We start from the raw sequence: 22,813 nt of genomic DNA, 5'->3' as shown, positions 1-22,813 counted from the left end.
TGAAAGTCACATTGTGTTCCTCACAGTTGTGGTCCAGAGACTCCCTTCGCTACACACCTGGACCAGAGTGTCTGAACTGGGAACAGAAATATCTGTGCAAAAAACTGTTGTTGGGAAGTCACAGAACAGTCAATAAAAGGCCATGTAGATATGTCACAGACATATTTTTCTAGCACATTCTGTGAGAAGACTGGGGCCAGGTCTCTACAGTCAGGCTGTTTCTGTGTGAGATAGAATAAGGACACATCCTTAGTCACTGTCACAGTCATCCGTACTGTTTAATGTTAGCACACGGCCTGACTCTTCATCCTTTCTTCCTGGAAAGGATCTGGCAAGACAACACAACACAGTAACTGCTCCCAGCAATAATATGATTTAAGATATCTACATTTTTTTCCTTTGGGCAAAAATAATTTAATTTTCTGGGCATGAGCCACACTGTGGCATCTGTCCTGAGAACGAGCTAGTGAGCCTTGATTAATTTAAATCATAAAGAGGGTTTCTTGTATCTCATTTTCCTAGCATGTGTCTAACACCAAAAAAGTTGTTCAGGGTTTTGGAGCAATCATGAACCCCTTCAGTTTAAAGTCAAATAGTCCTCAACACCTTAGAATGGAACTGCAGCTGCAACTCAGGTACCCACAAGAGCTCATCTTTTAAACCACAACCCTCTACCATTTCATATCTCTGCATAATTGAATAAATTCTGCAGAGTTTTTCCTACAAACACAGCTCTGCTTTCCCATTCTATTCTAAAGCCAGATGCAGATACTGAACTGAAATATGAAACAGATTTATCTGCTGGGGTGAACCCAAGACTATTTTTAGATTAGTCTCTCCCTTAATTTACAATATAATTAAAGGAATAAATGTAATCTCAGACTGAGAATTTCAAAGTTGTGTATTTATAAATGAAATTTCTACAAAATAAAAGGAAGCTTCTCAATTCTGTGCCGAACCTCAGTGGGCAAGAGTTACATGGTTTCTTCCAGACAGTTATAGCTCTAATATCTTTATCTAAAGGATATTCCAAAATCCTTAGGGACCAAAGCCAAAGTTGCTGCCTCTGCCAAATGGGGATGCACTGTATACTTGTTCTTTTTGGCTTGGAAGCAAGAAACTACATACCCCTTAGAGTTTTTTAGCTACAATATTGTTCTAGGGATCATTTGCTGGAGTTAACTGGTATTTCTGGTCCTTATGCATCTTTAAAATCCAAGGGAACCATATGATTGGCTGGCTTGACCTTCTGTACAAACAGACCTATGAGGAACCCCTGAAAACCTCTGCATTAGACCTGTAATTTCTATTTAAACTATATTACATCTTCCATAGATACATTTAGTTATGATTACTTTTTAAATTTGTGAATTCAGCCCATCTCTTGGGGTAATTATATTTCTGCACGAGAGCCTGATGGGCTGTTCACATTTCATCTAAGGATTTGATATTAGCTTTAATATTTGTTTTGCCAAATATGATGTCTATGACCTTAAGACCTGAGTTACTTTATTAGACTCTGAATTGTTCTTGTGTCTCCTTTAGGACCCACCTCAATTTTTTCAACATTATGTAGTGTAAAGCAGTAATATTATCCTTAAATCCTACCTGATATCCCTTTCTATCTCCGAAGACTTCCCAAAGAACTGATTTCAAGACAATCTTTTAGGCTGCATCACACAGTTTATGTGAGGCAATTTTAATACTATCCATACTTGGACATTCAGCACCATTGCACATTAAAGAACTCTTCCCAAAGTCTAAGTCAAATTTAGCTTTGTGAGAAGCATTGTACCAAGTATTTGTTACTAAAAATATAAATGCTGATCTGATTTATTAATCCAAACTGTGCAATTTTCCTGTCATTAATATTTATCATTATTTTTCAACACCAAGAAAAGAAAATCAGCAATATTTTTTTTTCTTCCAGATCATTCATATTGTTAAAAACTAAATACCCACTTAAGCCATGTTTCATTTCATGAAATTTGCTCTGAGGGATATTTTAGTTTAGCTCAGCTTTTCTTTACACAATTTCAACAATATTATCCCCAATATGCTGAAAGATACCCATTTTGTATTACAATTAGGCAATGATCACATTACATGAGAGATTATCCTTCCTTATTTATAGTAAATAGCTACAAGTTAAAAGAAAATAGAAGCTCTATTCATGAATGATTTACATGATGTTTCTCAAGGTTTCATTTTTATTCAAGTAGAATCTTCTGCCCAGAATATTAAAGACATATTTTAACTTGATGCACACAAACAAAGCTGACTGCTTGCATTAGTTTCTTTTCAATCAGTATTACCATGGCTATAAATTTCCTCACCTGTCTTTGAGGGTCAGCAGAGGAAATCAATAGTGCTCCAGTATGCATGTTATGTCAGGTATATTAATATTAACACTATTTTTGATATACATGAACATGTATGTATGTGTATGTTCCAATGCAAGGAACAGCTTCTTTAGTATCTAGAAATTATTTCATTTCCCTATAACTAAATGAGCAACTAACTGTGATGGTTGTCCTGTTATTACTTCTTACTTCAGGGCAAATTACCTTTTTGAATCTGCTTAATAAAAATTTTAATATTTGTCTTCCTACATTTAAAACAGTCTGTTTTATTGAGAAGTTAACTCAAGGAATTAATTGAAGCTACATTTCAAGAAAAAGGAAAATATTTTAAAAGACACCTTGCAAACTGGCCATCTGTAAGAACAATGGATAATACAGTATTTTTTTCAAGGATTTGGAAACAGAATCAGCATACTAATTTTTGATACCTTGTCTGTCCCAATAACTTTGTAATCCATTTATTTTTGCATAAATTACATAACTGCCTAGCAATAGCAAATATCATGTCACTTGGGTTTTTGCTTCACCTTCCCATCCCCATCCTGTGTGCAAAGGAATGAATTGCCCTGGCAAAAGAAGAGAGAGAACTGTGTGATAGTGACTCACCAGTGACAGCCACACTGTTTGTTTTCTTAGGAACTTTTAGCTCTCACCTATATTTCAAAAGGGAAGCTTGCAGAAGGACTTGAAATCAGAGAAGATAATGAAATCTGAATTTCTATTCTCATGTCACTACATTACCCAGTCCTTCTTATTTTTTTCATAATCCAACAAGATCTCAAGGAACTTCAGTGCCTAATCTTCAACACCTTTTCCTCCAGTAAAGGTTTGAAAACTAAAGATGGAAAGGAATAACTAACTTGTTTATAAACAATCTCAGTAAAATATTTGGGTTTCATTTATCTGATGTTCCACTAGAGTTTTGGAGCTAAATACTTAAAAAGAAGGAACACTCTCCTAAGTCATGTGATCTTTCTTCCCTTGCTTATGGAAATTTCTGTAATTTCAAAATTTTCTATCCAAGACGTAGCAGCAAAATCACCCTGTGTTAAATGACAAATACTGTGCTTCTGAAGGAATTACTATGCAGTTACCTTTGCTTAGTTCCTATCTTCCTTATAAATATGCTTTCTGAGTCTCTAATATTTAACTGGTGGTGAGTAGGGAACGTGAAGGCAGAGTTAGCACTCAGTTAAGCTTTACTGTACAATCAGGGATTTACTAAAACCTTGAGCTCTCTAACCAGTGATGGGAAAGGTAAATAAACTTGGTTTTGAATAGTTACTCATGTATGAAGCAATAATGTAGTGAAGCAGCACAGAATGGTCTTTACATGATTTTGTTTTTACTTCTTAGCATCAGAGAAAGATTAAAAGTGAAAAAAGTATAAAAAAACTGGAACATATATAGCACAAGAAAATTGAGTTTTGTTCTTGCAACTTCTGCCAATTTCTCTTTTTTTAATATCCCAAACCAGAAGAATAATTAAATAAATACATAAAGAAATAAAGAAATATGTGAAATAAGGCTGTCTTGTAGGTATATAGTCTCATAAATTTCACAATACTGGTGGAAATATTTATGAACTTCTCAAAAATCCTCACAAGACTCCTATCAAATTCAATAGGTCAGAATTAGTCTCTTGAGTTTTGACAATACTTTTATTCCAGTACCAGATTAACAGGATTTAGTTAACGTGATTTTACATTTAAGGCATGGTGAGGTGGTGGAGACGGGGAGAGAGAAACAGAGTAAGCAAGGAAGCAGCCAAGCTGCATTATATGGGCATAAAACAAGAAAGTCATACAGAGGAGTTACAAGTGTATTGTTTCCTCATATAGGTCATATTTAGCTCCCTAAACAAATCTGCTAAAAAAGTCAAGAGTATTTTCAATAGAACTGGATAAAAGTAAACCAAATCCATCTGTTCTATAACTAAATCCTGACAAACAGAAGAGAATGCATATATTTCTTTCATTTTAAGTCTCCAGGGCAGATTTTTGGCTACTTAGAGGTTGCTTTGCTCCATGTTGCTAAAATATTCTGGGCCCTGATTTGTGTGACTGACCTTAAAAAGATACTGCCAGGTTAGGAAACCTTTTAGAGCCCCAGAGTTGGCACAAGAGTTCTTTTGAATCCCTCACTAATCAGCCTAATTTACAATAGCCTTTGTAAGGCCTTAATTTAACCTAATGACTTGTATGTTTATATACATGTATTTCTTTTATGCATTATGTTTAAAGTATTTCTCACCCCCTTATCACTTGATTTTAGGCAAAGCAGTAGATAGCACCCCTTTGAACCCATTGAATAAAATCCAGATATAAACATTTTGCAGTTACATTAGAATAATAGATTTATAATCCATAAAAGACAAAAGGAGAATAAAATGCTGTAATTTGATGTAAGTCATGAAATATTTTGAAATTACCTTCTTTAAACCTTCCTATTTTTGCAAGTATATTGTTTCTATTTCTTTTGAAAACACCTGATACCCTCTCCAAAAATAATCTATTGTTTTAAGAAAAAAAGAGTATTTTCATCATAACAATTTTGTCTAAAATAGAAAAATTGAATTATAGTTTCATGATAATGATCACCTTAACCAAAAGAAAGATTATAATTATACAGAACATCACTCTTCACCTATGGATTCCATATAGAATGTTTTGCTCGGGTTAATGAAAGTTCAAGATATTTTTGGCATTTCCTCTTGGAAAGAACCTTATTTAGTTTATTTTTTCCAGCTTCAAATTTCCTAATAAAATGCTAATAAAATGTTAATAAAATTCATTATATTTAGCTAATTATTCTGAATTTTCTGTGACCTGTATGTCATTTGGATGCAAGGCAATAACTGTATGTAACATGAAAACCTCCAACAAGGAAAAAGTTAAATTTTTGGTCATAAAGAAAATGTCACAATCTTTCTCCCAGAACTATTTTAAATATAGTTTCCTAATGGAGTAAAACATAATAAAACATGGAATAATGATAACTTCACTAAAACAATTGTATGCCTGCTATGAAGACTGAGCAAGAGAATAAATATTTGTCTGCCTGAGGAATTATGTCTCTGTATGACACATAGGCAAGGAAGCGTCCAACATAATTACTTTGACTAGAAACAGCACTCGTAGTGATACTTCATATGATCAGAAATGCTGACTTGCAGAACAATTCTCAAACTACAGTAACTGATATTTATATTCCTGCCTTCCTTCTGAAGCAGATGTGAAGACTAAACTGGGGAAGAGTTGAGGACACTGAGATTTTTCTGTACTCTTTTATCCTAACTTTATCTCATGACCTATGGGCTCTCTAGTGTCACCGCTGTTTGTATAACATACCTTGGACTGCTCTAGTCTGTTTGTTTGAAAGAATTTCCCACACTGAGATACTGTTTGATTTATTCCCAATGTTTATATTGCTGAGAAGTGACCTACACAGAACTGGAGGCCTGCAGTTGTGTCAAGAGTGGTTTAGGTTGGATAGCAGGGAAAGGTTCTTCACCCAGAGGGTGTTTGGGCACTGGAACAGGGTCCCCAGGGAAATGGTCACAGCACCAGCCTGACAGAGCTCAAGAACTGTTTGGACAAAGCTCTCAGGCACATGTGATTTGAGACTGCCCTGTGCAGGGCAAGGAGTTGGACTTCGATGATTCTTGTGAGAGCCTTCCAACTCAACATATTCTATGAGCATAATATTTTATTTGGTAGTTAAAAAAAGAAAAAAAAGCATAAAAATTCACCCTTTTTTACCTGCATATTACTACAGACCAACACAAGTCTTGCTAATCTTATAGCGGCAAATAAAATATGTCAGTGAACTTGGTTTTATTTTCACCAGCCATACAAGGCTTATAAAAGCCTACTTTTATAATATGTTTCTTCTTCTTTCTTCTCTTTCCCTCTCCACCTTACATATCTATGAAATTAAAAGCCTGTTTTAAACTCCTGGGGTAAATCTATTTCTTCAGTCAGAATTCTTCTGTCGGAGAAACATCTTCTCAGATTAAGAGATGAAATAACTGTCAGTAGATGTTGGTATGTAAACATAATATATTACTCTTAGAGATCCAATTTACTAAAACACTTTCAATAGTTTTCTTTTATTAACTGAGTTTGAATTAATTGACTAGAGAAGACACCTAGATTTAGCAAGACAAGCTACTCAAGGTGAGCTACAGTGCAATGCAGTGCTGGAAAAGTTAAACAAATTCTTTGCTGGAAGATTAAAATCACAGCTTTGTTGTTTGGAGGGTCTTTCTTTTGACTGTTATCTTCTTATTTATTTTTTTCCTATAATGTAATTAAATTTGGGTGAGCTACATGACACAGGTACAGTATAGGTGAGATGAGAAGACACCCAAGGTAACACAGCAGTTGTGCAAGCAGTTTGTGCACATCACAAATCAAACACAATTGTTATGTAAAAATACAAAATTAAAGATATGATCTGATTTTCATTTATAGATTTGCATTGACAACACAGCCTGCAAAAGTTACCAACTCTATGGTATTTGTCCTGTATCAATCTATAATTCCTTCATTAAACTGCATCTAAAATTTGAACATGATGATGTTTGTAGCTTGAAAGAAACCCCTCAAAAAATAAAATTCCATGATTCATCCATAGAATTTTGTGCAACCTGATAGCTTATGTTAAAATTTGAAAAGAGATATATAAAATTTAAAAGGTTCAAAACAATTTGCTTTCAGCTTAACACTGCAAGACAAAAATTGGCCTCAAATTAATCTGCACATAAAATGAAACGGGCCATTATGTGAAAGAACACAGCTCCAAAAAAAAATTTGAAGAGATAATTTCAACCAACAGACATGAATCTTAGCCAAATGAGTGAAGGATTCCATCATTCCATTAAAGATGAATATCATGCTCAAAATACTGTCTGAAGAATTTTGACCACTTTAGAATTTAGAAATACATATATCCTCCCCAGTGCCAGTGGTTGATAGAGATTCTTGCCACATCATGATTGAAGTTGCCACTTTCTTAGATTGCTTTCCCAGATGTCCAGTAGTTCCAAAGTCCTTGGTAAAGTACAAGTGGGAAACTTCACGAGGGCTTCTAACTGAAATGGAAAGAAAACACAGAGAATTTTCATCAGGCTTGGAGGACACAGTTGGATCTTCCAGAAAGTGAGTAGAGGTGTGAATTTCCCACACAGTCCAAAATATATGTCTGGAAATTTATACCTTTTTTCTCCCATTCTCTCTCATTTTTGATTATTTAAAACTAATTTCCTTCAGAATTTAGCCCTGAAATAATGATTGCATGCTAGGCTCTCCCGAAAGAGAAAAATCACCACATCTTCAGGGAGAACATGTGTTAGTATTTTCATTAATTTTCACTATGGCATTAAGAAGTCTTTTGTAGCCAGTGAGAGTGCTTTAGACTTCAATCCCTTCCTTAATTAAATGTTATTCATATTTTATGAAAGACAAAACTGGATAGAGCTGTTGAGATCTGTTCTTTAGTGACCTTGTTTTCCTGAAAGGTGTTGAAACATACAAATATTTAATATTTCTTCATCTATAGCCAGTCTTCTAGCATGAGTAAAATACAATAAAGTTTTCCATGAAAACAATGTATTTTGGGAAATGTAACATATACACATAAGAAAACCTGTCCACTTATCATCCCATACTTTTAAGGGAATTACTAACAATACATTTATTAAACTAAAAAAAATTGTTTTGAAAAAGTGATGGAAGGCTAAGGAGATGCTAGGGAAAATTGCAGTAATGACATCTGAGGAATGCAAACCAGATACTGGCAAGTACTATCTTAATGTTTCAGATGAAAATTCTAGTAAAATAAATCACCTGCTTTTAAGAGAGAAAAATGTACTTGCACCAAAAGCAGTAATGAAACCAATCACTAAACAAAAGAAAAAATCTTGTCATTCTTGTCATAACTCCTTTCATCAAATTAAATAATCAATAAGCAAAGTGTAAATTAGTGACTAGAACTATAGGCTGGTACTCTAGATGTATACTTTCAAATTGCAGCTCACTTCTGTGTGACAGAGGTTATTTAACTTTATAAGTCATGGTCTTCTCTATCTCCATTCTTATTGTTTTAGTCCCTACCTTTCAGGTGCTTAGTAAAGAAAAAGCCCATTAATGATTACAAGATGATCAGATAAAATTCTGATGAGGGTCATAAAAGTGAGCAGAAAGGTAATTAGTAGGGAATGCATTATCACATATTAAAGTTGAATGTACTATTATATGGGTAAATGTAAACATAATGCCTAATAATAGCCTAATGTTTAATTTTGTCTCTATCTAAGCCTTTTGAAATCAAATTAAAATTGTCTTGTGCAGCAAACATGAGTAAATATACCTTTGGCCTCTAAAGTTCCAAAGTTCTCCAGGACAGTGGGTTTGGTAATACACTCATCTTACTGGGAACAGGAAACAGTACAGAACTAAAGCTTAATCAATGTGGTCTCTAGTTCAGAACAAAACACAGCACATTGAAATGTTCAGTTGTATTGAATAGACCTCTTGGTTGAGAAGGAACACTTGTGTAAAGCAAAAAGCATTTGTTTGAGAGTAGGTTGGAATCAGACACATGATTATTGATGACATCAGGAGAAGAATTGAGTTTCATATTTCCTGAACAGACATGTTTCATTCAAAGGTCTTCCATGCATTAAATGAGATCACACAAAGGAGAATGGAACTAAAGAGTTTAAATTTAAGATCAAACATTAAAAATTCAACTATTTGTAGGACAATGATATTTCTTTATCCTGCAAAAATATCTGGGTATGCTCGGCAGTTTAAGTGGTATGTTTAATTCGATGGGTCACAGAACATGCATATGAAAGTATGGCCTGTTTTGTACAAGGCTACTAAATGACTTTTGAAAATTATTATGGAACTAAGGTTAATTTTCAGTATTTTTAAGTAAGTCTGATGATATTCAAGCATAACTAATTTTCTGTATTGTGTTTCTTTAAAACAGCACTTAGCCAGTAATCATGAAGCAAAGAAAGGCAAAGATGCAACAGAGGAGATGTAGGTTACGAATCACCTGATATAATTTTACTTCTTTATACAATCTATTTTAAGTATCTATATAGTCTTTTCCCATGTGCGGTTTCCTGTCATGAATTTAAATTTCATGAGGTCCCTGTATTGACAAAGTGATACATGGAAAAAACAGTTACTGAAATGCATGGCTGTCGTATAAATACACACAGGTTTAACTGTATTTCTGATTTTCTTGGTAAGTTTTCATTGACTTTTTGAATGATTTTTTTCTATATGACCATCAAAACCACGTTTACCAACTTCATCTCTCATATGTTTGCTCTAATTCATTCTAGTTCTTTTGGTGAAACTAAAATCTCATGTATGAGGAGACGGTCTGTTGGGTTTTATTCAGAGGAAAATCACCTGTTCTATAAATTTTTGACAGGTATGAACTTAAATTGAAACATCCAGTGCGTTCAGATACTAGCATGAGAAATGTGAAGATGTACAACTCTAGGTAAAGAAGATCATTGGGGTCTATTTTAACACATGAAATAGTTTGGATCCATGACAATACATAAAAAATCATAAGAAAAAGCAGACCGGCACAAAAATTTTTGTGGTGCTTCACTAAAGCAGAAGACAAATAACCTGTTTCTTTTCTCACAGTTGGCTGCATTCTTGAGGTACAGCCATTTACCCCTGACTCCATCCATTGAACCTAAGACACAGGTCAATGTTCTTCCCTCACCCATAGATGAACAATTGACCCTCCGGTCTGAAAATGGGTGCTGTTTTGCCAAGGAAATGTGGTATCAAATTGCTTCATACCTCTTACGCTTACAAAAGATGTTAAAAATTTCTTTTTCCTCTCACAGTTAATTCTGTAGGAAAGGACAATGAGTCATTGACAGCATTCTTGCATTCTTCTATACAGTGGATTTCTTTACACTCTAATCCTCCAATAGTCCATATTTACTGAAGTTAAGGGAAAACTTTTAATATGTATTTTTTATTTCACTTGGTGTACTTGTGTTAAAAAGAACTGCAACAAATGAAGGTCATTTTAAAGGAATAGGAGAATCTGAATTACATGTTGGATTTCCATGTGCTTAATTCTGTTTAATTCCATTACACGACACTGGGCATTTTCTTGATCATTGCTAATTAGATCTCTAAATACTCTGCAAGGAAAGGCAGCCGTGTCAATGCAAGCAGACAAAACACAAATGTTACATATTGGTTTTGTTTTCTCTTGTTCTCAGACTAAAGCAATAGTCTCCAAAAGTTAAAATGTTTATTCTTCTTTATACTGTTTTTGTGCTGAAGTTAAAATAACAAAAAATAACAAAGAATAACAAAAAAAAATAACAAAAAAAAAAGTATGGCAAATTTAAGGGCACCAGGGAAAATTTCTCTGTGACTAGCCATGAGAAACTTTCAGGAAAGCTCAACCTTTCCTAAACTACAATGGCACATACCTGGAAAGAACTTTCAGCAGAGAGCTCAAGATCCAAAAGGCATTAAAGAGTTGAGAAGAAAAAACACTTCCAGTTTGATCCTGTTCAGGATGACAGGATACTATATTTATGTAAATAAACAAGATTTTGTTTGCTATACAGTTTAACTATAATTTCCTCTTAAAGGCAATCTACAGGAGATCAATTAAACTTGCTTGTGTCTCCAGAAAAAATGGCAGAGTGGCATATGAGTGCAAAGTGGACACACTTCTGTTATGATTGTTTGTCCGTATTTTCTGAGCTGTTCCATAATTATTGGTAAACAGTGCTGATTATTTAAATGTGAAATAGTGAAAATTATGGTAATAAATTTGTGACAATTATGGCAATAAAATAGTGACAATTTACTAATAAAAGTGAGACAGGTCTATATTATCCATCAAATATGTACACTCAGTCTGGCAGGTAAAGTAATAGGATTTTTTTTCTGAGAGAAAGTGAAAATGTTAGGACTTCTCAAACATGTTCTAACAAATACAAATGCTATCTAGGAAATGTACAGTACCAATGGAATATGACTTTAATACCCAAAACCAAATGAAAACTAGTATGAGTGGATCACTCCTCTACTACAGTCTTTGCGGAGGAGAGGGGGGAATCAGTATATTCAGTGTGCAGTATTGACTAAAAGATTTAACTCATGGTATTCCATAAGGTCACCTTGACATTTTGACTCTGAAATCCTTCATTAAGATAAAGATTTGTTTTTAAGATGAGACCTTGTCTACCCTCAAACCATTTACAAAGAAAATGTTTCCAGTCAGTACACTATTTAATCATATTGAATTTAGTCATTATAACACAGAACATAAGGACACTGACTGAGATGCCTTATTTGTCTTATACAAACATGAAATAAATGTGAATTCTCAGGATACAAATGGGATGAATACATTTGGACATACCTTTAATTTCCATTAAACAGAAAACAGCACCAGAAGTACTGGGAAGAACATGAGGATTGTCAAAGGTCCTTGCTTCCAGGCTGGAGCAGCCTGACCTTGGAGGGCTGCACCCCATGGAAGAGTGACACATGGCACAGCAGTTTTGGGACTGTGTGCCCGAGGGGAGAATTCACGTTGCAGCAGTTTTGGCAAGACTGCTGCTCATGGGATTGGAACCACGCTGGAGAAGTTCATGGAGAACTGTTTCCCGTGGGAGGGACCCCACAGTGCAGCAGGGGAAGGACTCCTCTCCTGGAGCAGTGTAAGAAAACCTCTGTGATGAACTGACCAAAACCCCCAGGCCCTATCTCCCGCACTGTCAGTGGGAAGGAGGGAAGGGCTGGGGGAAGAAAAGGTATTTTTAAGGGTTTATTTTACGTCTCATTGTCCTCCTCTGATTTTGTTAGTAACAGATTAATTTGTATCTCTAAGTTGAGCCTGTTTTGCCCTTGGAGTGTTTTCTCCTGGCCCTTATCTTAACTCATGAACCCTTCATTTAATTTTTCTCTCCCCTGCCCAGCCGTGGCAGGGGAGAGCGAGTGAGTCTGGCCTTTGGCCAGTGTCAAACCACAACACAGTGACATTATGAGAAGTTAGAGATCTGGTGGCAGAGTGAGCTGACACCTGCATTGCAAGCTTCAAGTGTGTGAAATCCAGCAGAGGGAATTGAGTGAAGCAGGAACCCTTTTTTGTACTGTGAGGAGCTGGTGGCAACCCCACAAAAAACCATTTTGCACCCAGGGCAGCAGTCAAATCACAGCTACATGGTAACAAAATCAGGCTCTCACAGGACCATCTGCAGATGATTTTCCAAACCTAACTTCCTTTTCTTAATACCAGATAGGCTTTTATTGATGTTATATAATTGAGATGCTATTATAAAAGTCTAGATGCTAATTAATCTACTGAAATTAATGATGTTTTCAGAAATGTTGTATTGTAAGCTTTCTTAAAAAGATTTTTTAATTTATATTTCAGATAAAAACAGCAAGAAAAGTGGTTTTTCTTTTTTTCATTCTCATAATTTGTAACAGCCTTGTGAAATGCTCTTTTGAAAACACCTTTTTGTACAAAAAAGGATAGTCTTGAAACACTGTCGCTGAGAACATAGAAACAATAGTATTGAGAACTGAAATTACCAACTCCCAAACACTCCCCATTAGTCAGGTCAGTTGCAGAACTATTTTATTTCACCTACCCATGACATTTCAGACTTCTAGTCTGTCTTAATCTGTAGCACCAGCTGTCCCCTCCTACAAAATGACTGTCAATGGTATGTTTTTTAAGGGACCACCTTGAAGTTCAATGCTGCAGAGTGCCTAGAGCATTTGAAAATTCTGTTTTCTTTAATGTATTCACATGCATTAGGTTAAACATGTTTCAAAGCTTTGAAATTAAATGATCCTGTACCATGGAGGACTGAATCTCTGCACTAGACTGGGGAGAGAGATGTGACCAATATCTTTTTGCTGTCCTTTCTTTTGTGCTAGAAGGACATATTGAATTTTTTGGAGAATAGGAGTTTTTAATTAGATGGCTTAGTTTGTTCACGTTAACTGAAAGGAAAGAAAACAGAGAGCAACTAAGGGAGTACTTCTAGGATTACAGGTTGATGTGATATCAGCACTTTGCTCACAGTAATTAAAGTGCAGTGGGCAAAGGGGGTGAACTCTGCAGGGGATAGATGCCTGAAAGAGGAAGTGGACTAGGTGTTACAGAAACAGTCACAGAGACCCCATCCCTGCCAAGGAACAGGCAGAAGGGGATTTTTTGAGAACTTGTATCTATTTTAATCAAGTTGAACACTTGAATTAAAACAGTCAATTCGGTACAAACAATGGAAGGAATGCATTTTATAAAGTTGTATGAGCATAGCTTCTCTTTCTTCATACCTGGGAATAATTATATCAGTTTCTCTCTAATATATCAATGATAACATTGTTATACCTGTTTAACTAAAGCAAGTTGAAGTCCTCAAATTTCAAAATGATCCAACTGTTAAAGCTGGATAAATTTAGCATAACATTATTCGTCAGCCATTTAGGACAAGGGGCACAGTAAGTCATCCAATATATGACAATTCATGAAGTGGCCATAAATCTGACCAGTTTCACACACATAACCATATCTTTAAAGTGGCATCATTGTATAAGTAGATTGCTCACTTCTGGTATGTATCGGTATTTACAGCACTCTTCATAAATGTCTATAAGTAACACTGCAAGAAACCACAGATGCAAGCAAATGGTTGGCAGATGTGTGAAAAAGTTCTTACAGTTTAAGAATTATAAAAGGTGATCCAAAAAAGCCAAATAACTAGACATTGGTAGTCAACAAAATTCAATTAAAAGCAGAGAAAACAGAACACTTGAAACTGAAAGAAGACAGAGATGAGCAGAAATAGAAAAGACTGCAGATTAAGAAATTAGGTCTCAATCTACTCTGAGTCAAACTGAAGGCATAATCTCAGAGTACACTAGCAAAATGAAATTCATACCAAGGAAACATATATTCCAGCTTTTCAAAGCACAAACTGTGAAACAACACACTCAAGCAAAACACGTATTTTCTACAGCCAAGTCTAAGTTTTTCACCTCCTTATAGAGAAAAATGATAAATATCTTCCAACATATGTGCAAAGTCTGTATAAGTCTAAAATTATTTTCAGGACATCTCCAAAATCTGATTTTTTGGCAGCAGTAGATAACATTCCATTTGCATGACAAGAAATCAATTGCTAGCAACCTAGCAACGGTGAGAGCCACCTTATTCAAAGTGTTACTTTGTAAAAATGCTCAAATGTCATCTGGTTCAAATATTTGGCTTATCAAACACTGAATACCAGGGTTATTTGCCAACATGATAGTGGCCTGGTGTAAATGTGCAATGAGAAGCCTACATGTGAAAATTGAGGTAAATCATGGACACTGAGCTGTCTGCCACCTCCAGAGAGCAGGAAGGCAACTTCCAGAAAACAGTGTGCTGGCCCCCTCCAGTGACACAGCAAACTGAGTGTACCAGCTGAGTGTGACAAACCAGTGTGCCTGCTAGGGACTCACCATCTCACACTGCCCTGATCTCACAGGGCCACTGCAGCAGATAAAAATACTAATCTGCAGCAGCTATACTTGGAAAAATAAAAAATCCATGTTAAAGTAGTGGACAATATTCAGTGGTCAATCTACTCTTTAGAAAGGAATATAACAAATAGTTATTCTTCAGGGAACAGGTTTAAATGTGAAGCTGGTAAGTGACATGGAAGATATGGGCAGGGTTTGAGGAAATCTTTCTGTGCTCTTGTCCTTCCTTCTTTCTATTTTATGATGAAGCATTGTTTTCTACATTGGAAAACATTTTTCAAAAGTTTGTTGGTTAAACTTAGTAGAATTCATTTCAGCTCTCTACCTACATGAACACTTCTACACCTAATTCTACTGCCATTTCCCCCCGTACAGTAAACAAAATACTAAATTAAGAAGAAAGCAGTGAAAATCTTTGTGAAGACACAAAAAGTACATGTTATGAAAGTGCTTGCCTCTTAAACACTGTCCCAATAAACTAACTTCATATAGTGAAAAGTTAGTGGAGCTTACTTTAGAATATCATACTACCTCTTGGGCCTTACTGAGAAGGGTACCATCGTGAACTTCAGGCAGCTGAACCTGCCCCAGTAAGCTGAAATCACCTCCCTGAGTTTAGTGGACCAAGGCTTTGAGAAGAGCTCCTCATAAAATGGTAAATATGTGTCCTTTCTCACTCATTTTTCTCTGCAATTCTTGCCACAGGCTCAGAACCTATGCTTAAGGAAGACTGCAAACATTAAATAAAGCACATTCCACTTACTTGAGACTGGGAAAAGCAGAGAGCATTCCCACTGCTTGAAGCAGGGCTGGCAGATTGTGCTGAACTCCTTTATACAGGATCTTTCTCTACAGCTGTCATTGCTGCCTCTGTTACCAGCAGATGGGGTTTGCATTTCTAGTCGCCAAGAGTCACCCAAATTCAACTGATTGCACATCACAGTTTGACAAATGACCTAGGACCATCTCTATCTCTCTATACAACCTAAAGCATTTCCCAGAACTGGAAAATCCTGGCCAACATATGCAAAGTGGCAATTGCAGAAAACAAGATTCGGCTTCCCAAACTCATCCTAGAATATCTGCAGGATGACAATAGATTTGGGCAGGAGCAATTTCTTTAAAAGGCACAAACTTTATGTCAAAGATTGGAAAGGACTTTTTTCAAAATGTATCACAATAGTACAGCTTCATTAATAGGTCACTCAGTACACTTTTTCCAGAATTAAGTATATGAAAACTCCAAAGGATTTTCACTTAAGTTTACCTTATCCCTTGCCTCACAACTGGCCATGCAGTCCAGTTGTCAGCCTCATTCCAAAGTGAACAACAAAGTGGATAAATTTTCTTCAAAATCCTTCCCACACTTACTGTAGTTGCATTAATGCAGAGACTTAAACACCCGCAAGATCACTGACCTCTGTTCACTTCCTCTGACAGGTTATTATTACAGGATTTGGGGTTTTCAGTTGCTGATTCAATGCAGGTGTTGGGATGACTTTTGTGACTGCTACTGCACTGTAATGGTACCTGAAATAAGGACCCTGTGGTTTTGTCTAAGCTAAACATTTGTCTAGTCCCTTGCAGGGTGTCTGCTATTCCTTCTGGTGCTGCAGTCCTGAATACCAATCAGGTTTTTGTCAGTCAGGAATGGGCATAGTCAGGGTATGTTCAAGGTGTTACAAATCTGTGCTGTTTACAGCTCCAGCCGCCTCTGGACCATTTGCATCATCTTTGGGTGGCCTTGCCTCTGAAAGGAGCCCCCGAAGGAGGGGGCTTTACCAGCTCCTCCCAAAGCACCTGCTGCTAAACCTGGTAGTGTGCAACAAACAAGGTTGTTCAAGGTATTTCTGCTTTGTTGATCTGTGTGTTGGTTTGCTACATATGTTTTAACTCAATAGCAGCATGAGAGGAGAGGCTGGTAAGTAAGGCAGAAAAGCTAGTCAAGGCCAGACTCCAAAGGCATCAGGCAGCTCTGGTTATTTTGACTTTTGCTGTGGTGGTAAATGGCCAAAGGATTATATTCAAGTTATAAAGATTCCATCCCTCTTCCAATGTTACCTTGTATTTTGGCCAAGGGCATCCCCCTTGGCTGATATTTCCTTTAAATCTGAATGAATCTTTAAACAGATTTTGCAGAAAGTCATAAAATGTAGAGAACACACAGCATTTGTCTGCTAGAGAGTTTCCCCTCAATTTTGAGCATGGAGTATGGTAAGAATTTAAAAAAAAATATATTATAGTTTACTAAAATTTTGGAAGATTTTCATTGTCTGAATGACAGACTAGGGCTGCAGTGTCTTTTAGATGACTACTGCAGCCAGATGTATTCCAGCATTTGGCAGAAACACACCAGTTCTGAGAAAGACATAACTGCCTGACATCTGCTGGCTGCAACTGTATATCCCACCACTAATTCCATCATTTGACAGGGAACATACAGTGGGACTTCATGGAATATTTGTATTTATGTATAAGACAGTAATCTGAGGTACAGAGTCCTTCAGGGAAAGGTAAAATGTCATTACTTTTCTAAACAAGTGTTTTAAATTAATTTAAAATTCCTCCCAAACTAATTCTATCTTCATCAAATCATGTAATTGGCTTTATATTTTCTCATTATCCAGCAACTAGTGATTCTTTAAAAGACACTAAAAATTTAAGGGAACTATAAAGTACAGACTAAATATAGAAATAGGTATCTTGGCAGAAATATGCAACTTCTCTAGCACTTGAACTGATTAATTGGCAATAAACTATCTAATAAAACCATGTTATGTTCAATAATAAAATAGTGTTCTACACAGAAATGTAAAAAAGTAGGGAAAAATGAATAAGTCATACCTGAAGGGAAGAAAATACACATTTTAAAAGAGAGGGTTTTTTTATAGTCTGCTTTTTTTGACTTATTATTATGCCCAAATAGTTCAACATTATCTAAGTTCCTGTAGTAAGTAAGAACGCACAGTACATTACATGACCGATTGAACACATCAAAACATTATGGAATTTTAGTATAATATTTTAGTATAATAATTGCAATAAGTTAGTTCCATTAATAGTGCTTTGACTTTGATTTTTTTGCCAATGGGTCACTGACAACCCATTCACAAAAAATACACTGGGCTATTGTCGGATGAAAAATCCTGGGAACAGTAGGAGCACAAATCTTATTTAATTCATGAATATTGTGACTATTGCAAAAGATAAAATGAAGACCTTACCTTATGCCTTTAAAATAATTTTACTGTATTTATTGCTGCTATTACTCAATGATGGGTTACTATTATTCAGTGACAGTTAATATGATTTAAGATCACTTCCATTCTTAATAGCATTTCCTAAAAGAACCACTACTACTATTAAAGTCTTAAATAATCCTTAGCCAATGCAGTCTGTTAAGTGAAGTGCTAAAGTGAGTTGGTAAAGGAGTGCTTTGATAGTTGTACAGTTTAAGCTAATCTGTAAGGAAGATGTATTGATACCTGATATCAAAACACTTTTTAAGTAGTAGCAAAAGGCATAAAATATTTTGCGATTATGTAAAGAAATCTTTTGAAATGCAGAATCATGTGGTGATTACGTGAGTCTTATGTAATTAATCATAGAGGTAACCCTGGACCAGTGTAATATGAGTAATTTAATTTTATAAGCCTAACTTTTGCCTGTAATTTCCCAGCCTACAATAGGTTAATGACACTATACTTTAGGCTACTTTCCACCAGTGAGTGACTTCAAGGGCAGAAGAAACATCTTCCACAGGGGTGAAGACAGCATCCGTCTCCAAAAAAAATAGGAATGTTTATTTTTAAAGTCTATTTGCCTTGGTCAAAGTAATATACTTGAGACTTTTTAGCAGGAAATATGCACAGCAAGTACAGAAAGGTATGGTGTAATTACAGGATTAACTTCATCTTTTAAATGCCTTTATTAAATATCACTGGGGGAGGAGAATTATAATGGATATGCAGTGTGATCTGGTATGGTTTATAATTATGGACAGACATCCACCTCAAGCTTCAGCCACTGCCTTTTTGCATTTATTCCCATATAAGATGCATTGAAAAAAGTGCTACTTTTGCTCTCTACAGAGATCTGCTAAGTGGCACATAAGCAGGAAGACGCTTTTATTGTCAACCCACTCTTTTCACATCCCAAATACATGCCTCCTGTCATGGTTGGATGGCACTATGCCTCTCTCCTGCCCCATTATCCCTTGTGACAGAGGCAACTGACTGCTCACTCCCCAGCTGGTGACATCTAGTACGAAAAGTCAAAGGGAGGTGGAAAAGACAGGCTGTTCTGCATCCCAGGAACCACACACTTCTCCACAACAGAGCTGAACCATGGATCACCCAGGGTGGAAGTCCCTCTTGTCCCATGGCTGTGCTCTATTGGGACAGCCTCAGCCACTGAGAAGCAGCTACCTTAGAGTCCAGCAAAAACCACAGTGTTTGCAGAATTTGTTGCTCATCGAACATTCCACATCTGTATATTTTGATGACACACAGGGGTCACAGAAGACAAGGTACAGAACTGCTATTTCCCTTGGGCAGGTAGCCAGAGATTCCTCTTGGCCTCAAAGACTAAACCACAGACTGATACTTCACATGGTGTTTCAAGGCACATCTATACATCAGCTTTTAGAAACTAGCTTGTTAAACAGAGGTCTTCACAACTCATTCTGATTTCTCTTTTTTTTTGTTCTTTTCATGTCGTGAAGTCAATATTCATTACTGATGCATTACAGGATTTAAGTGTTTCACTGGTTTCTCTTTCCAGATATAACTTGCTCCAAACCCAAATTAAGTATTTGAGCTAGGTTGTCCTTTCAAATTTTCTATAAGGCAAATTAACAGTCTCCCAAATCCAGAATAAAAATAGAACCAAGCTTTGTGTTTCTTGCAGAAACCTTTAAAAAGTCTATTCCAGGCTGAGAGGCATGTGCTGAGAATTCCTGAGTTTTATAGCAGCTTGTGTCAAATCACAGTAGCACCTCAGAAGCAACCTTCCCACTCTTCCTTAGCAGGATGTGTTTCACATTAATATAGAATAATCTGCTAGAAAACTGCAACACTGTCAAGAGGAAACAGTGGAAATTGACACAGTGGAGCAAATAAATTTTATTTTCATATTAATATATACTTGCTTTCTTTGCAAGCGACCTGGCTGCAGACAAGTACGTAAAGAATAGCTCATAATGAACTGAAAGACTGATTAGACACGAGTCCTAATCACAAAATCTTGAAAGCATTGATCATTTTCCTTTCATTGTGAGCATTAGATCTAACTTTTACAGCCTGGACAAAATTACATTCAAGCAAAAAGTGACACTGGGTGCGTCAGAATTCCCTTCTATTTAAATAGTTTTAAATTTTTATAGTTGTCAAACTAGAAAAAGTAAGAAAGTGTTTACAGTTCTCTATTTAAGTTTAGTTTTCCGAAATATTGAAGGTCAGAGGGGCTCTTTTTGTTTTTTCCTTGCAAAAAAAGATTTCAGCTTGGTAGTTAAGACTGGTCATATTTAGGAATGAAGTATGCATTCAGGTAAATAAGTAACAGCTACTTGAAATGTGCGCATAAAGTTCAGTGAAAGAAATAAAACTGAAATTCATTTGTCCAAACATATTGATTAATAAAATGTGAAAAATAAATTATTCTTTTTGTAATAACATTCCAAGTACCCTAAACATACTTCTGTATAGATTTATTAGAAGACCATTTATTATTATAAACAAGCAGTTCCAGTATTTGGAAATCAAGGATGTCATTGCTTTCTTCCTAAATTGTTGGTGATTGACTTGAGAGTTGAGGTCACTGTCCTGCCATCAATCCATGTTTTCTAGACAGATGGCAACTACAGAGATCCTTGGGATAAAACAATGCACTGATGTAAGGCATAATGAATATATGACAAGAATAATACTGGGTGCCAAGAAAATTCACAAGACAGTTCTAGAACTGTTTCTATATGGAAAAGAAATAGTCCAAGTGGTTTGAGGAGAGCATTTGCTTTAAATCTTGTCAAAACCCCAGATGGGGTAACCAAAATAGTGTGCATTTCATTTTAGCTTGCGGGGGAGTTTTCTGCTCAGTCTGCTTCTAAAATCAGGACAAGCTGTGGGTATCACAGATGAGATCACAGTACAATAACATATTTCTGTTTGAAGACAAAGGCCTGTCATCCTAAAACTCACTGTCTTTAGGGGTTGATTCACAGGCAGTGAGCTGTCAGACTGGGGCCAGGGGCCTAGGTGAATTAGAGGGCTGCAATTCAACAGAACGGCTTTGCTTTACTTAGCCATAAACCTTTATTGGTTAGCTTTTCTTTCTGTCTCATCCTTTCTTAGTCTATATGTGTACTGAGGAGTAGCTTCAGTGCTGTAAACATATTGTATTTTATCACTGTAGCCCCCTGGACTTTCCCTAAAACTCCTTTATATAAACTCACTATCGCAGTTGCAAACCAGGATAAAATCTTACATGGGCAAAATCAAAGCAACCAGGGAGATTTTAGCCTTGGGCCTAAAAGCATTAAGCTCTTAAAATAAAGGTTAATTTAATGGCAGAAAATCTTAATTCTGACTAATTTCTTTTAGTGTAATGCATGCCTGGAGAGCTAAGGATGGCAAAAAATCTGAGGCTCAGTGCTTCCTTGCTTTTGTTTCGCTCCAGGGAGGCAATAAGTTGCTATTTGTGCTTCAAAGACCAAAAGTCAGCCTACTCCTTTGGCCAGGGAACAGGAAGGCTCTGGATAGAAACAAGGATTATCCCAATTTTCTCTGCCTCTTCCCATCCATCTTGACAGTAGTAAGAAATGCATTTAGAGCATCAAGATACAAGAAAATGTACTACCCAAACTGTCATCAGTGGGATACAGAGGCAAAGACATCCTGAGGCTATTTCACTTTTTCAGACTTTCCTCACTTCCAGCACAGTCATATGATGGCATATGCTGGGTGGGCAGTGTACACTTAGTGGCAAAAACCCAACACAAACATCATGATTGGGAAACAAAGGAATGTGTGGTACAGAGTATTTGAAGAATTTTCTCTATTGACCAATGATAATAAGAAGAAAATTATAAATAATTGCAAAAGTCCAGATGAATTTGATTTGGAATGCAAATCACCACATATTTAGATTTTCAATTATGTAACTTGAATTCAGAACATTTGCAGAATTTTAGGGAATGGAAGGGAAAGAGAATATGGTACTGAGTCCTTATCTTCATCTACTGAACTTCTGTCCTTGCTTTGAACACTGCTTTCGACCTTCAAACATCTTTTATCACATTATATCCATAAGTTTGTTTTATTATCTTCACTTGGTCTAATTACCTGGATGATTCTATACTGTTCCCTACAGGGAAATACACTGCTGAAGTTTGAGGTTTTAAATACTAATTAAAAAATTCATTAGTGTGTGAATTAATTTCCACTCTTTGTATTTTCCTCCCTCTCCTGACAGCCATCAGAATCTGATAGCAACATAGTTGTTGCCATACTTTAATTATATTGCTAGAATTTCTTTATCCACCTATAGTATGAGGAAATAAATTTTATCACACCCAGTCTAAATGCAAAGCCATCTAAACTGTAGATCTAAAAGGTTTAAATGTAAATAAAATTACATTGCCTTCTATAGCTATTTCAACTATGTTCCTGGCATTTAAATATGTATTTAGTGTATGGAACAATATTTTAAACTATCCTTCTCAAAAGTATTCTCAGGCACTATATTGAAGTCTGGGTTCATAAATCGTATTTTTTGAGATAAGTTGTATACAAATGCACTGCAAATGAATTTCAAACCACCCCCAGTTCCTTACCTGAGGCTGATGTTCACTCAAGTCTTACATGGCTTTTCACACACTTAGTTCCATGAAAGTGCCTT

This window comes from Chamaea fasciata, unplaced genomic scaffold, assembly GCF_029207755.1.
Source record: "Chamaea fasciata isolate MVZ Bird 193981 ecotype frontalis unplaced genomic scaffold, bChaFas1.0.hap1 SCAF_3, whole genome shotgun sequence".
Classification (NCBI taxonomy): Eukaryota; Metazoa; Chordata; class Aves; order Passeriformes; family Sylviidae; genus Chamaea; species Chamaea fasciata.
The sequence above is the reverse complement of the archived record's forward strand: the minus strand, read 5'-3'. Positions refer to the sequence as shown.